The sequence below is a fragment of the Neolamprologus multifasciatus genome, chromosome 16, assembly GCF_963576455.1.
Source record: "Neolamprologus multifasciatus chromosome 16, fNeoMul1.2, whole genome shotgun sequence".
Classification (NCBI taxonomy): Eukaryota; Metazoa; Chordata; class Actinopteri; order Cichliformes; family Cichlidae; genus Neolamprologus; species Neolamprologus multifasciatus.
Window position 1 is genome coordinate 9,376,828 of NC_140454.1, and position 20,021 is coordinate 9,396,848.

Sequence of the window (20,021 nt, forward strand, 5' to 3'; positions counted from 1 at the left end):
GTCTTGGTAAGGGTAAAACCAGTGCTATTCAGTGGACCTTGACTGACGAAAAGTAAACATGGCCTGCAAAATACTATGCTAGCTATTAGTCATTGTTGCTCCTGTGCGAATAGAGGAAGTTTGCCATCCTCTGGATGTGGTGAAAGTGAAAAAGAGCATGTCATTGACTGATCTCTTGTTTGATTCTATTGGCTGCCAGAGTAAAAGGGTTGGAGAAATTCAAGATCTTTGGTAGAGAGGCTTCATCCATCCACCAATGGGACTTTGCTGAACTTCTGACCTTAGTAAATCCACTGCTCTAACAGTTTCTATTTCTCGCTCTCGCTCTTTCATATACCTAAAAAAGGTCCTTAAAGTAGATTGGCAACAAGATTGGAAGTAGCTACAAGCAACTATACTTCCCGATCACATAGTCAAAGTCGTACCCAGACGAGCATGTAAACACTACACTACATCAAAATCTAATTGGTTCATGATACAGTGACTCAGTTGCAGTTGCAGAAAATTTGTAGCATCAAGTGTCAACAAGGCTAGCATTAACACAAGAGCTGATCAAAAGAGTCAGGATTAGCACCAAGAGAAACCATAATCAAAGACCTTGCAAGCACGTCTCCAAACTCCACAGCCACTTTGGAACAAATTCATGTGTGAGACTGACACACACAGGCATTAGAGCCTCTTAATGTGTGTTTTGTTTGGGTTGCCACCGGCAAAAACAGAGAGGGCATAGCCTAACATATGAAACAGGAAAAGAGTGTATTCTGAATACCATCTTAAACTGTTACGGAATAAAGAAAGTATACTTTATTGATCCCCATGGGTACCTCAGGGTAGCCATTCATTGGATTCAAACCACCGACCTGCTGATCATGGGGCCACCACTCTACCTACTGAGCTATCCCTGCCCCCAGATGGAATACAGTTACTCATATTTTGTATTTTAAATATGTAACGCCGGTACATGCATTCTGTTACTCCCCAACACTACTAATACATTTCCTGTTACTACCTGAACTAGCTGTTAACTAGCTCTTCTGGAGGTGGAGACAACTGCCATCTTTTCAGAATTTTGTAGTAGAATTCTTTAACTGCCACATTTCTCCATGTATGGTGTCTGTGGAATAACCATGCTAATTTCTTGGATCTAATACAGTAGCATACTGAACATGTAATTCGGGTAATTATGCACAGTAGTAATTAAACATAAAATGTCTCCAAAAATGAAGGTCCACAAACCCTGCAATTCCTGTCTCAGTAAACAGGTGGACTGGATGTACACACATATCACACTCCTCCTGTATCACTGGAGGGGACGCAGGAAGTTCAGCCGCTTTGCCTGCCAAGTGTGCAGACCGTTCAGCGTTGAGCAAGCTCACCATTATGTTTTCAGAAAGTATCCATTTTCCCACATGTGCCAAAGCAACAACAAGGTCTCCATGTGGTAGAAGTCCCCCAGATTCCGCTGGTAAGAGCTGGAGTATTTTGGAGCTGAGTCACAGGATGCATCGGGTTAACTTGATGAGCTTCTTGTGATTTTGTGCACACACACATACATAGTGAATTAAATGTGCATGCATAGTAAAAGTACTCATTACAATGACTCACCACCTTGCAAAATGTTTTGATGCTAGAACAGCACTGTAGGTCCAGGTGGTGAAAGAAAAACTTCTGCATAGCCAGAGGATGTTCTGTGTAACAAACACAAATAGAATCCTGCTATTTTAGCCAACAGAACAATGTTTCTGTTGGTTTAGAAGAAAAATTGTCATACTTATCATCTAGTAATCTGTTATCCCACAAAGGTTTTTTTATAGACAAAAACAGCTAAGTCTGAGATGGTTTGGACATGTGCAGAACAAGGAGTCTAGAGCTGCCAGGCAAGAGCAGTTGTAAATGGACTGGTGTACTCTTGTACTTTAACTGAGCACTCAAAGTGCTTTTCACTACAAGTCACATTCACCCATACACATACAGCTATATTTCTTGCCTTTATACACTTTCTAACTACTACGCACATGCTCACACTCCAATGGATGCATTAGGGGCAATTTGTGCTTCAGGATTTTGCCCAAGGACACTCTGACATGCAGACTGGAGGATGGACCTTCCAATAAGTAGACCACCCGCCTGAGCCACCGATGCGCGCAATACAGGAAGACAAGGAGAATTCACTGATGTAGTGATAGACGACATGCATAACAGATGGTCTGACAGAAGAAGATAGGATGGGATGGAGGCAGACGATCTGCTGTGGAGCAGTTGAAAGAAGAAAAAAAAAGTCAAGGTAACTTTAGTTTACACAGCACACACCTAAATGTGGAATTTCTAATTAATTTGATCAGTAATAGATCATTACTATGAGTTATTCTCCTATTCTGGCTCCTACAGGTGCTGTATAGATCTTTCTAAGAAATGTCTCACAATACTCATATTTTAATCCAAATTTTCCTGAAACTCTGGACCTTTCCATTCGTCAGCAGTGTGTCAAAGAAATCATTACCTATAACAGAAATTTGTTTAGCCAAATGGTATGAACATCCACTTTGCAGATGCTGGAATACAACAGATCCACCTTCTTTGTATTTAAAAAATTGTGTTGTTCTGCAGATTTTCAATCAATAGGATCTTAAAATCAATAGGTTTTAGAAAAACCCTTTACAACACAACCTAATAGTTTAAAAATCTGTACTTAAAATAACTGTTCCAATCACCCTGTGGCTTTCACTGGGAATAGCCAGTAAGGATTCAGGGTTTTGGCTTGCTCCTTATTCCTTAAGTTGGAAGGTGGTAGAGAGCAAGTGAGCAGCAGGGTTCCCTGCAGAGAGTGAGGAAGGTAAGTAACTGGAAAAACTTCACAGAAACACAACTCAGCCTGAACTAGTCACCACTTTGATAGCTATAACAATCTGGCAGTAAGCGGGCAATGAGCTGTCCTTTGATGTGCAGGAGGTTGATGAGTGGATGAGAAGCAGGTGTGTCTGCCAGAATTTAGCCAGGTCTGTTTTGAGGACCTTCAGAGGGTCCTGACAGGCTGATACGCCCTCCCATATACTCATACCCGGTGGGAGAACAAGTAGCGAGAGAGAAAGGGAGAGAAAGACAAGAGGAAGAAAGAAGGTAGGGGACACTGGAATGTGAGGAATCATAACCCATACAATTAGAAATGGTCAGGAAATGTTACATTGAGCACCATGATAAGATGACAGTCTTATTTGTTCAACTAGTTCATGCATTTATTACTTCCAGGCTGGACTACTGCAATTCATTATTATCAGGATGTCCAAAAAACTCACTGAAAAGCCTTCAGTTAATCCAAAATGCTGCAGCAAGAGTACTGACAGGGACTAGAAAGAGAGAGCATATTTCTCCTGTTTTGGCTTCCCTTCATTGGCTTCCTGTTAAATCCAGAATTGAATTCAAAATCCTGCTCCTCACATACAAGGTCTTAAATAATCAGGCCCCATCTTATCTTAATGACCTTGTAGTACCATATCACCCTATTAGAGCACTTCGCTCCCGCTCTGCAGGCCTACTTGTTGTTCCTAGAGTATTTAAAAGTAGAATGGGAGGGAGAGCCTTCAGTTTTCAGGCCCCTCTTCTGTGGAACCAGCTTCCAGTTTGGATTCAGGAGACAGACACTATCTCTACTTTCAAGATTAGGCTTAAAACTTTCCTTTTTGCTAAAGCATATAGTTAGGGCTGGACCAGGTGACCCTGAATCCTCCCTTAGTTATGCTGCAATAGATGTAGGCTGCCGGGGGATACCCATGATGCATTGAGTTTTTCCTTTCCAGTCACCTTTCTCACTCACTATGTGTTAACAGACCTCTCTGTATTGAATCGTATCTGTTATTAATCTCTGTCTCTCTTCCACAGCATGTCTTTTATCCTGTCTTCCTTCTCTCACCCCAACCGGTCGCAGCAGATGGCCGCCCCTCCCTGAGCCTGGTTCTGCCGGAGGTTTCTTCCTGTTAAAAGGGAGTTTTTCCTTCCCACTGTCGCCAAAGTGCTTGCTCATAGGGGGTCATATGATTGTTGGGCTTTTCTCTGTATCTATGAAGCGCCTTGAGGCGACATTTGTTGTGATTTGGCGCTATATAAATAAAATAAAATTGAATTGAATTGAATTGAATTATTTAAAAAACTGCAGGGATTACATATATTTTAGGCCATTTTGGTCTTTAGTTTCACCTTGGTTCCCTTAACTGGTATTTTTTTTACAGGTCTTCTTTGGTTCTCGGTTTGAGTTCAGAGTCACTACCTCTAACCTCCTGGGTTTCGCTTTGATAATGTTGGACGCCTCTAGCTATGTCTTAGCCATTTGTTAGCTAAAACCTTCACTGAGATACACAAACAATTTGTGAGCTACATCTATATTTATGGATTTCTGAGATTGCTCAAGGACAGATGGATGGATGGATGGATAAGATGACTGCTAGTGCATTTCTGTTTTTCAGTACTATTTCCTGCCGCACTGTATTCTGCAGAATGTATCACACTTTTTTAAAAAGGTACTTGCAGTTGTACTTTTTATTAACTTCCAGCACTTTTACGCTGTGCAGAGGTATAAGCACAATTTGACCATCTTGATATATTTGTTATGAAAGCAGTCATGTGTTTTCACTTCCAGAAGCTCATCACCAGGAACTGCAAAGATAGTTCTTAGATTTGTCATCCAGCGATGTGGCAGACAATATATTACTGCTGTCACTCATCAAGCTACTGCGAAAGTACACGGCACATTTTTGTGGCATGCTTTTTCCTGTTGTAAATTATTAACCATTATAACATGAATCAGTGGGCGTTGACCTCGGGTCTGATTCATACTGTTAAAATGTGCAGGGGGAAAATATTTATCTGCTCATTCAGTAACACTGCTGGTTGGAGGTGATTTTCTCATTAAACTGTGTTAGCTGCACAGGCTAATCTCAATATTAATTCATTAATAGGTTGATTTTAGGATTGAAATGGAGAGCAATTACATAACTAAAACTGGCATTCTTGAATAGTAATTAATCAATTAGCCTTAATATTAATGCCAGTAAATTGTCGTGGGTTTGATGCATGACATGAAAAACCTGATCTGTTTTCACAGCAGTTTGACTCTGTGTCAGTACTGCCTGTCCATAAATAAATGTGAATGAACTGATATTTCAACTATGTCAAAAGGAATTACAAGAATATGCACTCTCCATTTAATCTCAGCTGTGGCGAATATAACTGGATCTATAATAAAAATCATTTGTTTGTGCACAGTTAGTGTTTGAATTGAATACCAGCACTCAATGCTACTTATCTGAATTGAAACCTGTGTTTTTTTCACCTGCTAATATTGCTACTATTTACTTATTATTTGCACTATATGTTGCCGATATTTGAGTTTGATCCTTTGCTGTGATGAACCTCAGTAGAATGGAAGGAGCCACATGGTGGCAGTGTCCACAAATGCTGTCAGCTTGTCTCCAGTGTCCACATGAAAACAACTCTTGCTTGTGGCTTCCCTGTTTACAAGGTGATTGCACCTCCAGCTAACAAGCCATGTCCGCTGTGACAAAATTTAAAACAGGAGCGATCTCTGCAAAATACAGATGGCAACCCAACTGGCACCTGGCCAGTTTTCCAGAAATCTTGAAATTCCTTCTGCTGTTATGCCTGAGTCACCGTGACTCTTCTGACAATCATCAATCAGCAGAGAGGTCACTTGAACAGCTATTTAAGGGTTCACATTGCTAATTCGAAACAGTGGTTAAATCATCCCACAGCGGTGGCTTTTAGTCATTTTTTATCGCATTTTGTTGCCAAGAATATCTGGAACATTAAACAAAATAAACCGAGGGAAAGATCAGCAGCCTGAATATGAGTGATAACGGCGATGAGTAATGATGACTTGATTGTAAAGCAGATGCAATAATAAAATGTATAAAAAATATTTTGTTAACAGCAGGAAGAAAAGCATCAGTGTTCTGTTTGTTTAAATCATAAAGCAACGCTCTTGTAGACAGGTGCTCCGCTACCTGGGCAGCAAGGGAAACTCCACAGTTCCAACGGATGGGAATAAGAGACTCCTCTTTATCTGCTATGTTGACATAACTTAATCCAGTTCTTCTGTCTTGTCAAAATTCTAGCACTGCTTCGAACAGAACGACTTTTATTTTTAATTTAGAGAGAAGTCATTGTGTTTTTTTTTAAAGTATGACAAATACGTGTGTATGTGAAATAGTCCAAATGCTTGTGTGTAACAACCAGAAACAGGAGAAACAGCTGAAGTTGGGATTGAGTTACTTCCTGTAAAAACAGACCACAATGTTTGGTCATCTGAAGTGCCTCCAAAAGTCATCAGATTATCTGGCTTTGCCAAATAGTACGGTGCTTTCCACCTACTAATGCAGTATAAGTCACTGGCCCTTGACTAACCAGAAGCACTACAGCGATGCCTCTGTGCCGCCTGCAGGCTCCACATGACAGATGTTGTTTAGAAGTTGGCCAGCCGGCTCCCAGCTATGACCTGCTGTTGTCCTGGTGCAGAATGACGCAGGTATTGCACAACATTTTCCTTGGTTATGACTGTGTGACATCACCAGCTCCTATTAATCCTCACTTTCCCAGTTGCCCTGACGCGTGACACGCACTCAAACGATTGCACTGTTATGTGTAAACACCACAAACAACTCAAAGAGCGCATGCATACACACATAGACCTTCGCTGCCTCAGGTCCTGCTGTATCTACAGAGGCACCTGTCGTACATGACGTCACGTGTGAGTCAGGTGAATGCATCCATGCATGCATATGGGTTTGAGTACAGGCTCCTACTGGCTGTGGGATGTTTGCATAATCAGCACAGCAGCACACCTTGGTCACAAGGTAAACTTTCCACTGTGTCAGAAAAAAAGACACTTTTTCACACTTGAGTAGTCCGGGAATGGCCTACTTTCAGAGAAAGGAGGTAAAAGGTCACAAAGAGAGCTGGGAGGGTCTGACTGTACATGCTCTTTGTATATGCAGTGAGTAAAGGACTTATTGTTACTTTAAGAGAACTTTAAGAGTACTTTTTCACTGTATTACAGCAGTAGTTCTTAAACTGGGACTCTCCAGCTGGAGTATCATAGGGCGAAAGGCAGGGAGACTGATCTATTGCTGGGCTAATATAGAGGGACAGGCAAATATTCACACTCACATTTACACCTATGGCCAATTTAGCAAACTAACATTCATGTCTTTGGATCATTGGAAGCCAGAGTACCTGGACAGACATGCAAACTCCATACATAAAGACACTAGCCAGCTGGTGGATTTTCTCACTTTGATGCAATGCTAACCACTGCACCAGTGTGCTGGGAACCATTTATATCAATAGACCAATAATATTGTGTCCACAATTCTTTCCACCGTATATTTGGACCAATGCTCTGACATGGTTGTGATGCATTACAGTAAGTTGGGATCATGGAATCACTGCCTTCTCTTAAGATGTAGCAAACTGATCCCACTACTTAGCTTGGCTTATTAGCTGGCTAATATTTGATTGAGTCCCATTCGATACTAAGCCTAAAACCAGATAAATCCATCATTTCATGTTGAAAATCTACAAGTTAGTTGTTTGTAATAAAAATTTCCTCAAGGAAATACATTTATTTGCTTTCTTGTTGAGATTTAGATGAAGTCTATAGAAACATGTAGTTAGCATAGCTTTTGTCTATGGAACCAACTTACCTAGTGACTGCTAGCATAGGCTCCAGCGCCCCAAAGACCATGAACTGAAGAAAATAGATGGAAAGAACTTTAATTATGTACTAATTGACACAAGTAAAGTAAACTTATCAACTGTTTTCTCTTTGTTTTTAGTACTTGTGCTAAGCTACAAATCTTAATATTTGGTTGCAGCCATACTTTAAGGACAGAAACATAAAGTGGAACATTTCATGCTTGGTTAGGATCCTATTACTCCCCATCACCTTTTCATACCCACGATTAACCTTCAAAGTAATTAAATTTAAAATAATTTCAATATGAAAGAATTAACTATAAAGCCAAAAGTCTGTATTAGGAGGAACACAGAGGTGGTGATTGCATAAAACATTTGCAGTTCACCTCTCATGAAATCGTGTTAATTTTGGAATTTTTTTTTGTGTGTGTGTTCATTTCCAGTTGCTGTTTAGCTAGAATTAAGCAACAAAACTACTTGGTTAGATTTAGAAAAATCTCATCTCCTCTCAGGATATTATGGGTAATTTTGTGAGAAGCCAAGGTAGCAGAGTTACACGCAAAGTATTTTATGCCTGCGCTGCCTTGACACACTGGTTATGTGATTACTGAATACTGCCAGCTAATTGTCCTGCTTGAAAATAGAAACTACATTTAAATCTGATGTGAGGAAGTCTGGAACATGCATCCATATATGACAAGTTTTGAGTAAGACCTGTCTGACAAGTGCCATAACCAACACCTACGGATGCCTTGTGTACAACTGGAAGACGTCAGCATTTTTGGCCAAATGAGCGTTTGATGTCCTGAGATAAAGAATGGGATGTTTCACAGTGTTAACCACATGATAGAAGGCAAACTTTACCCACCAACAACAAGCTCCCCTCTGCTTGCCACAATGAGCAGTCCATTCCAAGTGCCACGTCAACACGGTGTCATGGTGTCTATTTTAGACTGTAGGACTTGTGAAAGGGTAGCCAGCACATTAAAATGTAACGCCAAGTGGTCCTGCCCAAGAATCAGTTTGTGGCAGCTAAATATCAAACTACAGGCACACAATACAAATCGCTTTTTTCTTTGAACGTCAAACAAATCATAGAACAGTGACGTATTGGCCGGGCGTGTTAATGTTGAAATGATTCCTGGACGCCGCACCAACTGTGATCCGGACTCTTTTTAGCTAGTATTTATAGTGAGTCAAGTAAAGTAAACTTGAGACAGGAAATAGAAATCAACACACTTTACATGAATACACATCATTTCCTTTGCAAATACTGCAAATCACGCTTTTTTCTATTTCTGTATGACGTACTTCGCTTTGACTTTGGCTTTACTTTCTTCAGCTATAAATGAATGTTCAGTTAGAAAATAAAAACAAAGAATAAATAAGTATATTTATAAATAAATAATAAACTCAAGGAACCTTTTTTTAACTGACTATTTAACCTCTTAAGCCCCAACACCCCCTGATACGGGGGCAAAAAGCAGGAGATCAGGTAGGCTTGGGGCTTAAGAGGTTAAAAAAGAATTACTGAAGCTCTAATAATGTGATTTTTTTTAGTGCTAGCTGCAAAATGAGCATGAAGTTTAAAATTAAACTATTCTATTTGCCAAATGCTAATTTTCTCAATGAGAATTTTTTAAAACTTTGGATGCCAGCTATCGTGTTACCCTGTGAGTGGCACTGTTGGGTGGTGCTTTCGCAAAACATTGCTAATGTTCTGACAGAAATTGCTGGCTCTGACCTTAATGTGTTAAAATGAAACTGAAGGGAGGATTCATTTCTAATATCCTGAAGTCAAGGATATACACTTTAAATTCTAATGATGGCAAATGAGAGCTCTTGTCAAACCCCTTTTCATAAAGCCTCTTTTAACTTAAAGGTCATTTCATGCAAAGTGGTATCATCCTAAGAAGATTTCTTTTGGTTTTACTTGAAGAGGTTTTGATAAATCCACCTTTGTAAGTTCTGCTGCTTTCTCAATGGGATTTTGCTTGTTGTATTGAAAAGACCTGAAAAGTATTTACTCTTAAAAAGTATCAACACCGAAGAAATGCTGACCCATCTGTTTTCAGTGTCTAGTGCTGTCACATGATGTCGAATAGCCTGGATATTCCTGTTGAACATAGCTTGGTCATCATATTTGATATCCATCCTTGACTTTCTAGCAAGGGGAAGTTTGTGTACAAGAAATATGATAATTTTTTCAATTAGAAATAAATGGCATAAGCAAAACATTTGTGGAAAAGAAGACTATGAAATGAATGAAAAGCTTTCTTCAGAGTGAGAATTGAATATATGACTTTTATCTGTGTTTTCCCAATTGCAGTAATTTGAAAGGACTCTGACAGGAGCACTACCAACTGTTCCTATATCTATGTATGTATGCATGTGCCATGCGTGGTGCACTTTTTTGCCATTGTAGCATATGTGCGTCTGATTGTGGCAATAGCAGTCTAATGTTTCAACCATGTTTGCTGGGTGTGGTTTTCAGACAGTGTGCTGAGGCTCAATGGTGTCCCTTGAGACAACTAAAAGTGTCCCTAAAAATTCAAAAACATTCTGTATGAACTTTCAACCAACTATATCAATACTTTGTACGAACTCCTTTCTTCTAAAACAAGTAAATAAATAAATTCTTTAAAAAATGTAGTCAAAGGTAAGCCCAGTCTATGAATGCACTTGCTGCTGGTAATCAAAAATATAATTTATAACAGTAAGGAGGCTAAAAACAGCGGAAATGGACCACTTTTCGACCACAACTACCCATCACTAGCGACCAAACGAAAAGAGCAAATGTGTTGCGAAAGGTACTTGTCTTTTGGCTTCGCCTTTATTAGACACATCAACAGTCCTCAGTCTGAGGGCGTCATCTGTCGGGAGAAGCTGACTAACATGGTGCCACAAGCTAAGGAGGAACTAGAAAACCAAATGTCTTTTCTAAAAGAAACTTTGCCTATTTCGAAAGAGCACTGGATCTAAACCAGAGCCAGCAAGACCATGTTGGCCAAAGTGCCACATTTTATGCTAGATGAGTGGGGATGCTAGCTTAAAAACATATTCCAGTTGTCATGCTTGGGCTTGGTAACCCCTTGAAAAAACACTGACAATGAAGCTACTCTGTGCAGATAAAAACCCAGGTATGGCATGAAATGCTCTTTCCTTTGATGTGATTTGCTACAAAAAAGTCAAAACTACTGGTCTAGTGGATCATATATTTAAATGGTGTAAATAACAAAATAAAATTCTAGGCAATGACAGTCTCACAATCTTAGAAAATAAAACCTAAACTGTTCAGTTGAGACAGTGACATGAAATTGAATTCCCCTTATCCTGTTGATAATAATCCTCCACACTCCAGCAGTTAATTGTTTTAATAAGAGTTGAACTGCAGTTGACTTGCCCAGGAGACCCTAATGGTGGACCTGTTGTTCGCCTGGACGATGCAACAGAGGCCCATCTGTTCTGCTCCTGAATGATCATAAGGCCAGGCTGAAGCATCTAAATATAGAAGGACCAAATTAAATTCAAATGACTCAGATGCTTGATGACTGAGACGAGTGACTTATTCCTCCTCAGTGCCCTGCTTCAGTCAGTCGGTGCAATGCCTGCCTTTGAGCAAACATGCAAGCCCGGAGTCACTTATTCCACTCCGGGTCACCTCTCAAACCTTCAAGTGTTAGAGGAAGGAGGTTGGTGGTATGGGATGGCGGGGGTTGTGGGGGAGTGAAAGGAAGACGGGTGGAGGGAGGGATGACAGAAAGGCTAAATCAGTTGGCCGAGGAGAGGAAGCTCTGTCATATCCAGGAGGAAGTGTGAGTCAGTCGTTGTACATTCTTCAAGGCTGATTCAGCGCTGTACAGGAAGTGGGAAATGCTTACTGCTGGGCTTTACCAACAGGAGGGAAAGAACCTCGTCTGGAGCGGTGTAACTGTAAAAATTGTCCCCAGTAAAAAATTTTAAAAAAAGGAAAAAAATTGAGAACACACACGCGTAATATTTTGTGCACGGAAATGACTGACTCATTGCTTACAAGTTCGAAGGAGGTGGCTGCCACTCAAAATAGATTTAACACAGACAACAGAAAGGAGAAGAAAGACTGTATCAACAGGGAGAGCGGCAAAGAGCTGTCAGAGAAGAGGAGGGCAAAGGGTAGCGCTCTGGGTCTTCCTCTTTTTCTTTGCTCCCCAGAAATCTCCCCTTCCCTCTCCCATCACTTCTCAGATTTCACAGTTCCCGCTATAGCAATTTAACTCCTTCTGTTCCAGTAAAAAAAGCCTTCAGTTTCAGCTACATCCAAGTGCTGTAAGTCACTCAGAAGGAGGAAGTGAAGGTCTGGCACAGAGAAAGGCTGAAAGCTTGCTTAATTGTGTCAGTCTACGTTTGTTCCAATCGAGTTCGAACTTTGGTGTCACTCAGCTGAGGTTTTCCAGGTTGTGACCTATATTTCAGTTCAAAGCCAATGTTGATGACATCATGGTGGCCATGTGGGTGGCGGTGGTGGTGAAGGGGAAAGAGGTAGTTGTTTATAGGATGTCTTCCCCCATTTATACACCCATGGACAGTCTGTCCCACCCAGACTCTCATGGTCACTGCCCCCGTCCTCGTGATAAAACGCTAGCTTATCACCAGTTTCCATTCAGCTTCTTAGTCCTTATGTAACGTCAACCCAGGGAGGAAGTGCTGTCCGCTGTGAATGAAGAATGTATCTGTGTGTGTGTTTGTGCTGAAAGAGCAAGACGACGCGTGGAGTGGAACGAGTTTCCACATGACAGAAAAAGCCTCCAAACATGTATGACAGTGGAAAAAGTGTGCTCAGCTGATTAGTGCACACACACACACACACAGCTCAACTGGTTCCCAAACTCTCTCACACTTCTTACAAACACATACACACACACATTACTCTCACACTGTGTCTCTGTCTCACACAAAACCATGTTGTATTGTACGGGTTGTTGCTAGGAGACAAATTCCAAACCTCTTGAAACAGAGGGACTTACTCCTCATTTCTAAGCCGGTATGTCAGGAGAGAAAAGGGAGAGTGAAGGAAAGGGGCAAAGAGGGATGGGGATGAGGAATGGGGGCTCTAAGAGACAAGAAAGCAAGTCTCCCACGCACAAAAGCTTTCGCTCTCAGCAGGAAGAAGTCCACAGACTCATCAGTCTCTTGCTTTGACATCAACTCCGCTTCTCAAAAGATCCTACAGGGAATGGCGATACGCATCCACAGTATCGTTGGTGCAAAATGGCTCTGCAGTACTATTCTTCACCTTTTCAAAATGAAACTAGTTCTAAGGAGGAACATGAGAGTGACAGCTGCGGCCAAAAAGACTTTTAGGATTCATAGAAGAAAATGTAATTGGGGTCTGTTGTATTTTGGAATCCATGTCTCAGGATAGAACTCAAACCTAAACCATTGTATTAAATCCCACCATCCATTTGAAATGGCTATAGCTTTACTAAGTTTCATATACTGGTGGAGAGGAAAAAGCCATCATTTCAAAACTGTATAAATGCCAGATATTCATTCATGTTCCTGGGTGAAACTATTTTTTTTTTGCTTAGCTTAAAATACAAGCATAAATACAAGAATATTTTTTTAAAGAATGTTATTTTAAGAAATAAAATCAATATGTGGAGTATCCTCATTCTCATATTTTCTGAATCAGATTGTGTGGGGTGTGAATAGTGGACCCAAATGCAGACACAATGGAACCTGGAACGTAACTTGACTTAACAAAAGGCGAGCAGTTTAATAAAGCTGATGAAAATGCACAAACAAAGGGCAAGGCAAACTGATGCAAAACTAAACATTAAGCTAAACTGGGGAAACTAAAATAGAACATGAAAAACCCTGACATGGACATGAACAAACCTGGAAACATGGCATTAAACAATAGATGACCAGACAGTGAATAAAGGAAGACAGAGAACTTAAATACACAGAAGGGTTATGAGGGAAGTGAGAACACAAGGGGAACACAGCTAACACAAATGAACATGATGACAAAGGCATAGCTGGAGTGGCCATCGGGCAGTTGCCCGGTGGGCCGATGGTGATTTTTCGTTTTTATGGGCCGATTATTATTATTATTATTTTTTTATTTTGTAACGGTATAAACAATAAAAGGTGGTGGATTGGCCAGATGCTGGTCGATGTGTAAAAATAACTCAGATGTTTGGTGGTGGCCTTGGCGCAGCTTCAACAGAGGTCAGCAGATAGATGAGGGAAATGGGAGGCAGGAGGAGGAGAGACCCGAGGCTGCCGCCGGTCTGAGTATCAGGTGAACTGAACTTCAGGTAAGAAGTTATGACCTGCAGTCTATCTGGGTCAGATATAAACCAAGTTTAGGTGGAGTTTATTTTCGTTGTGCTGACTTTTTACCGTCAGTTAAAATAACTCGTACTGCGTACTAGCTAGCATGATGGAGTTTCTATACAGCTGGGTGGGTGCTATGATGTTACTGATAGTGAACTTTATTTTATTCATAAGGTTAGTTAGTAGAGTTGCCAACCGTCCCGTAAAAAACGGAATCGTTCGGCATTCAGAGAAATTATTACGCGTTTCGTGTAACATGGAAACAGATAAGGGGAACAAGGCACAGACATAACTAAAAATCATACATAGAGGACAAGAGACTCACACAGGAAACAGAAAACGACACATAAACAAGGGAGCATGGATATTTTTCTTCATGCAGACACGATGATCCACTCAAACATAACTATGCAAACAGTAAATTATGCTATTTTAATGTGTCAGGGAGAAATCCCTCTTCCATTTAGTCTACTTGTCCAGCTGTGCTGCAAAGCAGCAGCACAAAATGTTGTCATATTTAAAAAAGAAAAAGTAAATATTCCATTACCACAAATTCTGTATGAAACAGTTTGCTTTGACTGACTTTTCCTGTTTTCCTGCAGTGTCATCCCCAGTAGGATTATTATAGGTAAATAAAACTAAAGTAAAAACTAAAACTAGATTCTAAAAAACATTTTAGTTAAAATCAAAATAAAAACAACACTTCTAAAAAAAACCCCAAAACAACCGAAAGCTAACTGAAAAGATTTTGTGAACTTGTAAAACTAAGATAAATGTTAAAAATTAAATAAAAAATAGAGGCAATATTTTTAGTTTTAGTATTTATTAGTTTGACTTGAAACACTGATTGACATGTTTATTGAGACTCTGAGTTGTTGCTTTCCAAAAGTTCAGTTTTTTAATACCTGTACTGATTTTTCCCAAATTTTGCAAAAGAGTAACACTAACACTGAAACTTAGAAAACGAAACTAAAACTAAACATAAACCAAAATCTACCAAAACTAACCAAAATTAAAATGAATTGAAATCTAAAAGTCAAAATGAAATTAGAATAAAAAACAATCAGAAAACACAAAATTACAATAACTCTCCAGTGTGCAAATTTCTGCTATTGCATTTACGGAGACTGGCAACAGACTTTTGAGAGTAAATGAATATGTCTGATGTGTTTTATGCATCATGGACCATGACTAGTGTGTGAATCATGCATTGAATAAGAATCTGCTTCAGGTTGGTCTTTTTACAATGGAGTGTGGCTGCAGCAACCGCTCCATCAGTTGCAAGTTTTTTTGAAATCCCTTCATTGCAAGGCTTTCTAACTGCAGGATGTGATGAGTCAGTGAAGCTCACTTCTGTATGATGACAGTGATAGATTTCCTGAACCTTTCTGCCACCTATGGGCAATTTAGAGTTTCCAATTAACCTATACCCACTAACTGCATGTCTTTGGACTGTAAGACGAAGCCAGATACGGGGAAAATATGCAAACTTTACACAGAAAGACCCCAGCCTAATGGTGGAATTGAATTCAGGACCTTCTTGCTGTGAGGCAACAGTACTAACTACCGTGTTGCCCATAATAATAGTAATGATAATAAAAAAACACAATGTACAGACTTATGCTAATAATTATTAATCACTTATTTGGGGATGTGTTGTGCTTGGACATCAGAGTTTACATTAGTGAATCAGTCATTTGTACCTGATATTTATTATTTGTTATTTGAGATCTTTCACCAAATTCTTAGCTTAAGAATATAATTAGTATCACCATGAGCTGAGTGTGAATTCAAGATAAGTGGTAATTCATCTTTTTTCCAACAGATGTTTTATTTGTTACCAGTGGATCAAAAAAGGCAGTGAGATTCATCCTCTGGGGAACAGGAAAATCACAATTTTGGTCAACTCCATTCCAGAGATATGAAGATATTTCCCATGTATTTTCAAACATTCTTCTGCTGGTGTGTCTAAAGTAGGTGAGTCAAAATATGAGCCTTTGGGCCTTAACGTGACCAACAAATGGTCCACCCTTGTTAATTGGAAGGTTCTGCAAAAGGTAAAAATGGCAGAGTTTGTGCATAGTTTAATTTTGTTTTGCAAGTGCATTTACTTCAAGTCATCCAGAATGACTAATACCATGGGACTGATTTATTCTTAATAATTTGAGTTTCATCGCAACCCAAGTCTAAATAATTGTCAGTTTTTTATCCTTCTCACTAACAAAGACGCTTCCATGGGCTGCCACTCCACTTTGAAGAGAGGTACTGAAGCCAAAGAGCCAAACCCTGTGTTTCTTTAATTTATGACAGGCACAAAGTAATGCCAATACACCGAACACATGTTGAAATATTTAGTCTGGACCAGAAAGCTAAATGACCAAGATATATACTGAGCTTAAGACAGCATCCAAAACTGCTAAAACAGACAACTTTCTTCAGTTATAAGAAACAGCTAAATGCTATTCAGTGAAGGCAGCAGTCATAATGATTCATAAGTATATTATTTGAGACTGTTTGTTGTACATATGGCATTGCAACAAAGTCTCAAAGCAGTTCTTGAATTATTCATGAAATTGAATCTGTTGATTCATGTTTGTTTTTGATTCACATTTCCACTTGGTTTCTCTTGTTATTTGTTTGTGTCCATGCACTCAAACAGGGTTTTTCCAGCTTTAACGAATAAAAAAAAAATCAGGATTTACAGGTTGGCAAGGTGGCGGAAACTTTCACACAATGATCTGCAGTTGTTCAAATCCCACCTACCTATGATCTAGTGATTTTTCTTTCTTTGACTCCTGATATGTGTGTGTTTAGCTGTTTTTGTTGCCATTTGTCAATAGAAAATTGTATTTGTTTAGTCAGCATAAGCTTTTAATGATATAAGTTTATTTGTGATAGAATGCTGCATGATGATCTTTTCCTTGCTTAGAACTGATTGTTCTTTATGAAACGTGTTCTGATATTTGTATCTGAATCTTCCCACAAGCGATAGTAAGAAGTTGAACAAGCAGTTCTGACCTTACACACACACACACACACACACACACACACACAATCACATATGCACATGCTTATGTCACTGAACGAATGTTTTCATTTCTCTTGTATAAATAAAGAAAGCAGGACGGTGACAGACCACAAGTCCGTGAGTATCTCTTACGTGTACGAGCGCTCTGTCCCTTGTCCTCGCGAGTAAAGACAACTGCAGTGTTTGTGTTTTCTAAGATTTAAAGTCACGTGGACTGTAATGAAAACAAAACAAGACAGGACAGTCTATGTCTGTGTAGAAACAGATTTTTGCCTTGTTTGTTTCTATTTCACATAGATCACATTAGATCAGGTGGGCACTGACTGAAAGCTGTATTTTTCAATTAAAAGTAGGGAAGGGTCAACAGTCTGAGTTCTCTCTTTTGATTATTAACATTTCTTATTTTTGATATTTAACCCTTCAGAAAGATTCTCCCGACACCTCCAGTGATAAGTCTAGGCCTGCAAACTGCTAGGATGACTAAAAGTATGCAGTGTAAAAGCTTGTAAAGTATTAACTGGAACGCAATTAAGGAGTTAAAAAAAGGATAGTAAACAACAGCACCTTGAACCCTCTCAGCACTAAAATCTGTTACTATGTGTCAATCATAGTGGCTGTCCATACTTACAATGTCGTTACCTGAACAACAACTTCTGCATGTCAGCATGCACACACATACATACAATGAGAGAGAAAGACACTTTCTAGACATTTCTATCGTACCATTTCAGCTGCTCTGCTCTACTCACTCCCCCTTTAGTGTTTGCATATTCTCAGCTGCCTGATCTTTACTTGTCTCTCGTGCTGTGAAAGGCAGACCTTTAGCCAAAAGATTGATCGTTGGAGAATTCACACCCTTATTTGACAATGCTGTCCCCTTGCTGTCAGGTCTCCCCCTGACACTAGCCCATAACGTCACATACTGTGATGGTGTGAGGTCAGCTGCCTGCCTGTCCATCTGTCTGACATGACAGGGAGTGTGCCGCATGATTTGCAAGGTCAGGGTTTCCTGCAAGATGAAAACTAACCAGAATGCTACCACACATTTCCTTAGGGATTTGATGCGAGAGATATAAAGGCTTCTGACAGAATGTTATTCACTGACTCTCCACCTGTGACTTGTCACACCCACAAACACCTAAAGGTCACCTACTGAGGCTACTGTGTTTGCCGTTGAGTCACCTGCATGATGAAGACTGATGAAGGGACTCCAATCTTTAAGAAGACTTCAGTGAACCACAGCTAATGCAATAACTAAACACATGACTGACTTAGCCTCCGTTTCCTATTCTTGCCCTGTAGTGGCATTAGCCTTTACCTGTGGTATCTAGCTACTGTAGCCCATCTGCTTCAAAGTTCAGTGTGTTGTGCATTCAGAGATGGCCTTCTGAGTACCTTACTTGTAAAAAATAATTTGAGTTACTGTTGCCTGTTGCCTTCCTATCAGCTTGAAGGAGTCTGGCCATTCTTCTCTGACCGCTGCCATCAACAAGGGATTTTTAGCCAGAAAACTGCCACTCACTGCATATTTTCTCTTTTTCCAATGGCTCTTTGTATAGTAGTAACCAGCTATGAGGGCACAGAGGTCTGAACCACAGACAAGATAGTAAAATGACATGACTACATGTGTGATGCTCTAGGAGGCTTTTACTTTGAAAAGGCTAAACAGGAATTCTATGAAGTTATGCCCTTCCCTGCAGTAACTCCAACTGAGTTGTCTTTAAGGGATTAGGTTGACACATGAGTCATGAGAAATGATGATTGGTTGGTTTGAGGCACGACGTGTGAATCAGAGGTACAGTAGAACCAGAACCAGAGTAAGTAACTTTTTCCCTGGAGCAATTTTAATTTCAAGTGAAGAAAAATTCTATATTCTGTTGTTTTATATACAAAACACACTCATTCCACATTTCTATATACACAGTTGCCCTGGAAGAGGAAAACTGTACAATATAAAGTCCTATAAAGTTTCCAGATTTTCTGTCTTTGGTTCAGTCGAGGCTTTTTCTCTTCAAAAGTGTGGCGTTTTCTATGAAATATGATATACAACCCCAATTCTGAAAAAGCTGGAACACAGTGCAAAATGTAAATAAAATCAGAATGCAACAATATGCAAATCTTAGAAATCCATATTTTATTCACAATACAACACCAAATCTTTAAACAGAGAAAATGAAAATGTACCATTTTAAACTATTTTAAGAAAAAAGTGAAGCAATAAATTACAGGTACAGCTCATGAAAGTACATAGAAGTGGGTTTAAATTTGATGCTTTTTAAGTCACCTTATTTTAGAAGCATTGTTGAGCCCTCATAGCATCTTAAATAGAGAGATTTGGACATGAAATGAAAGCTGTTGTCAGGGGCTGGGTCTGTGACCCAGCGCTTTCAGTTGGTTTTGATCTCTTTCGTTATATTTTGAAGATAATGTACAATTCAAACGACTCACTTTTTGTTTAAACGTAGTTCCTTCTTGTCTTGTGTTCTGCATTTGGGTCCTCCTTCTCACTCCCACACAGTCTGGTGAAGACTGTGACACCTGTTTCAAAACTGCAACTAAATTAAATTTTCAACCATTCCAAGAGTCACAATCAAAAGTTGGAGTTTTACTGTGCAAACTATGATATGCTAAGAGTACAAAAATCAGCCCCATTTGTCTTCCTCATGGATCAAAAGCACATTTAGGCTTAGTTTCGAAGATACCCTCATCGTGCAGTACTAGCAGAACAATCTGAAATAATTAATGTAGTGTATTCATTGAGTAATTTTTTTTACTTTAAGTGGTGGGGCGTGGTCTGCGGTGGCGTGCAGGGAGGGCAGACGCACCTACACGGCATCCGCAATCACGCCCGCCAGGTTAAAACATGGGGACTCAGGTGTGTGTTGGATTATGGTGTGTGGTGTGATGCAAATATTAAATAAAATGGCTCAGAACACTGATCCCTGGACCCGCCGTGCCTTATTCATGC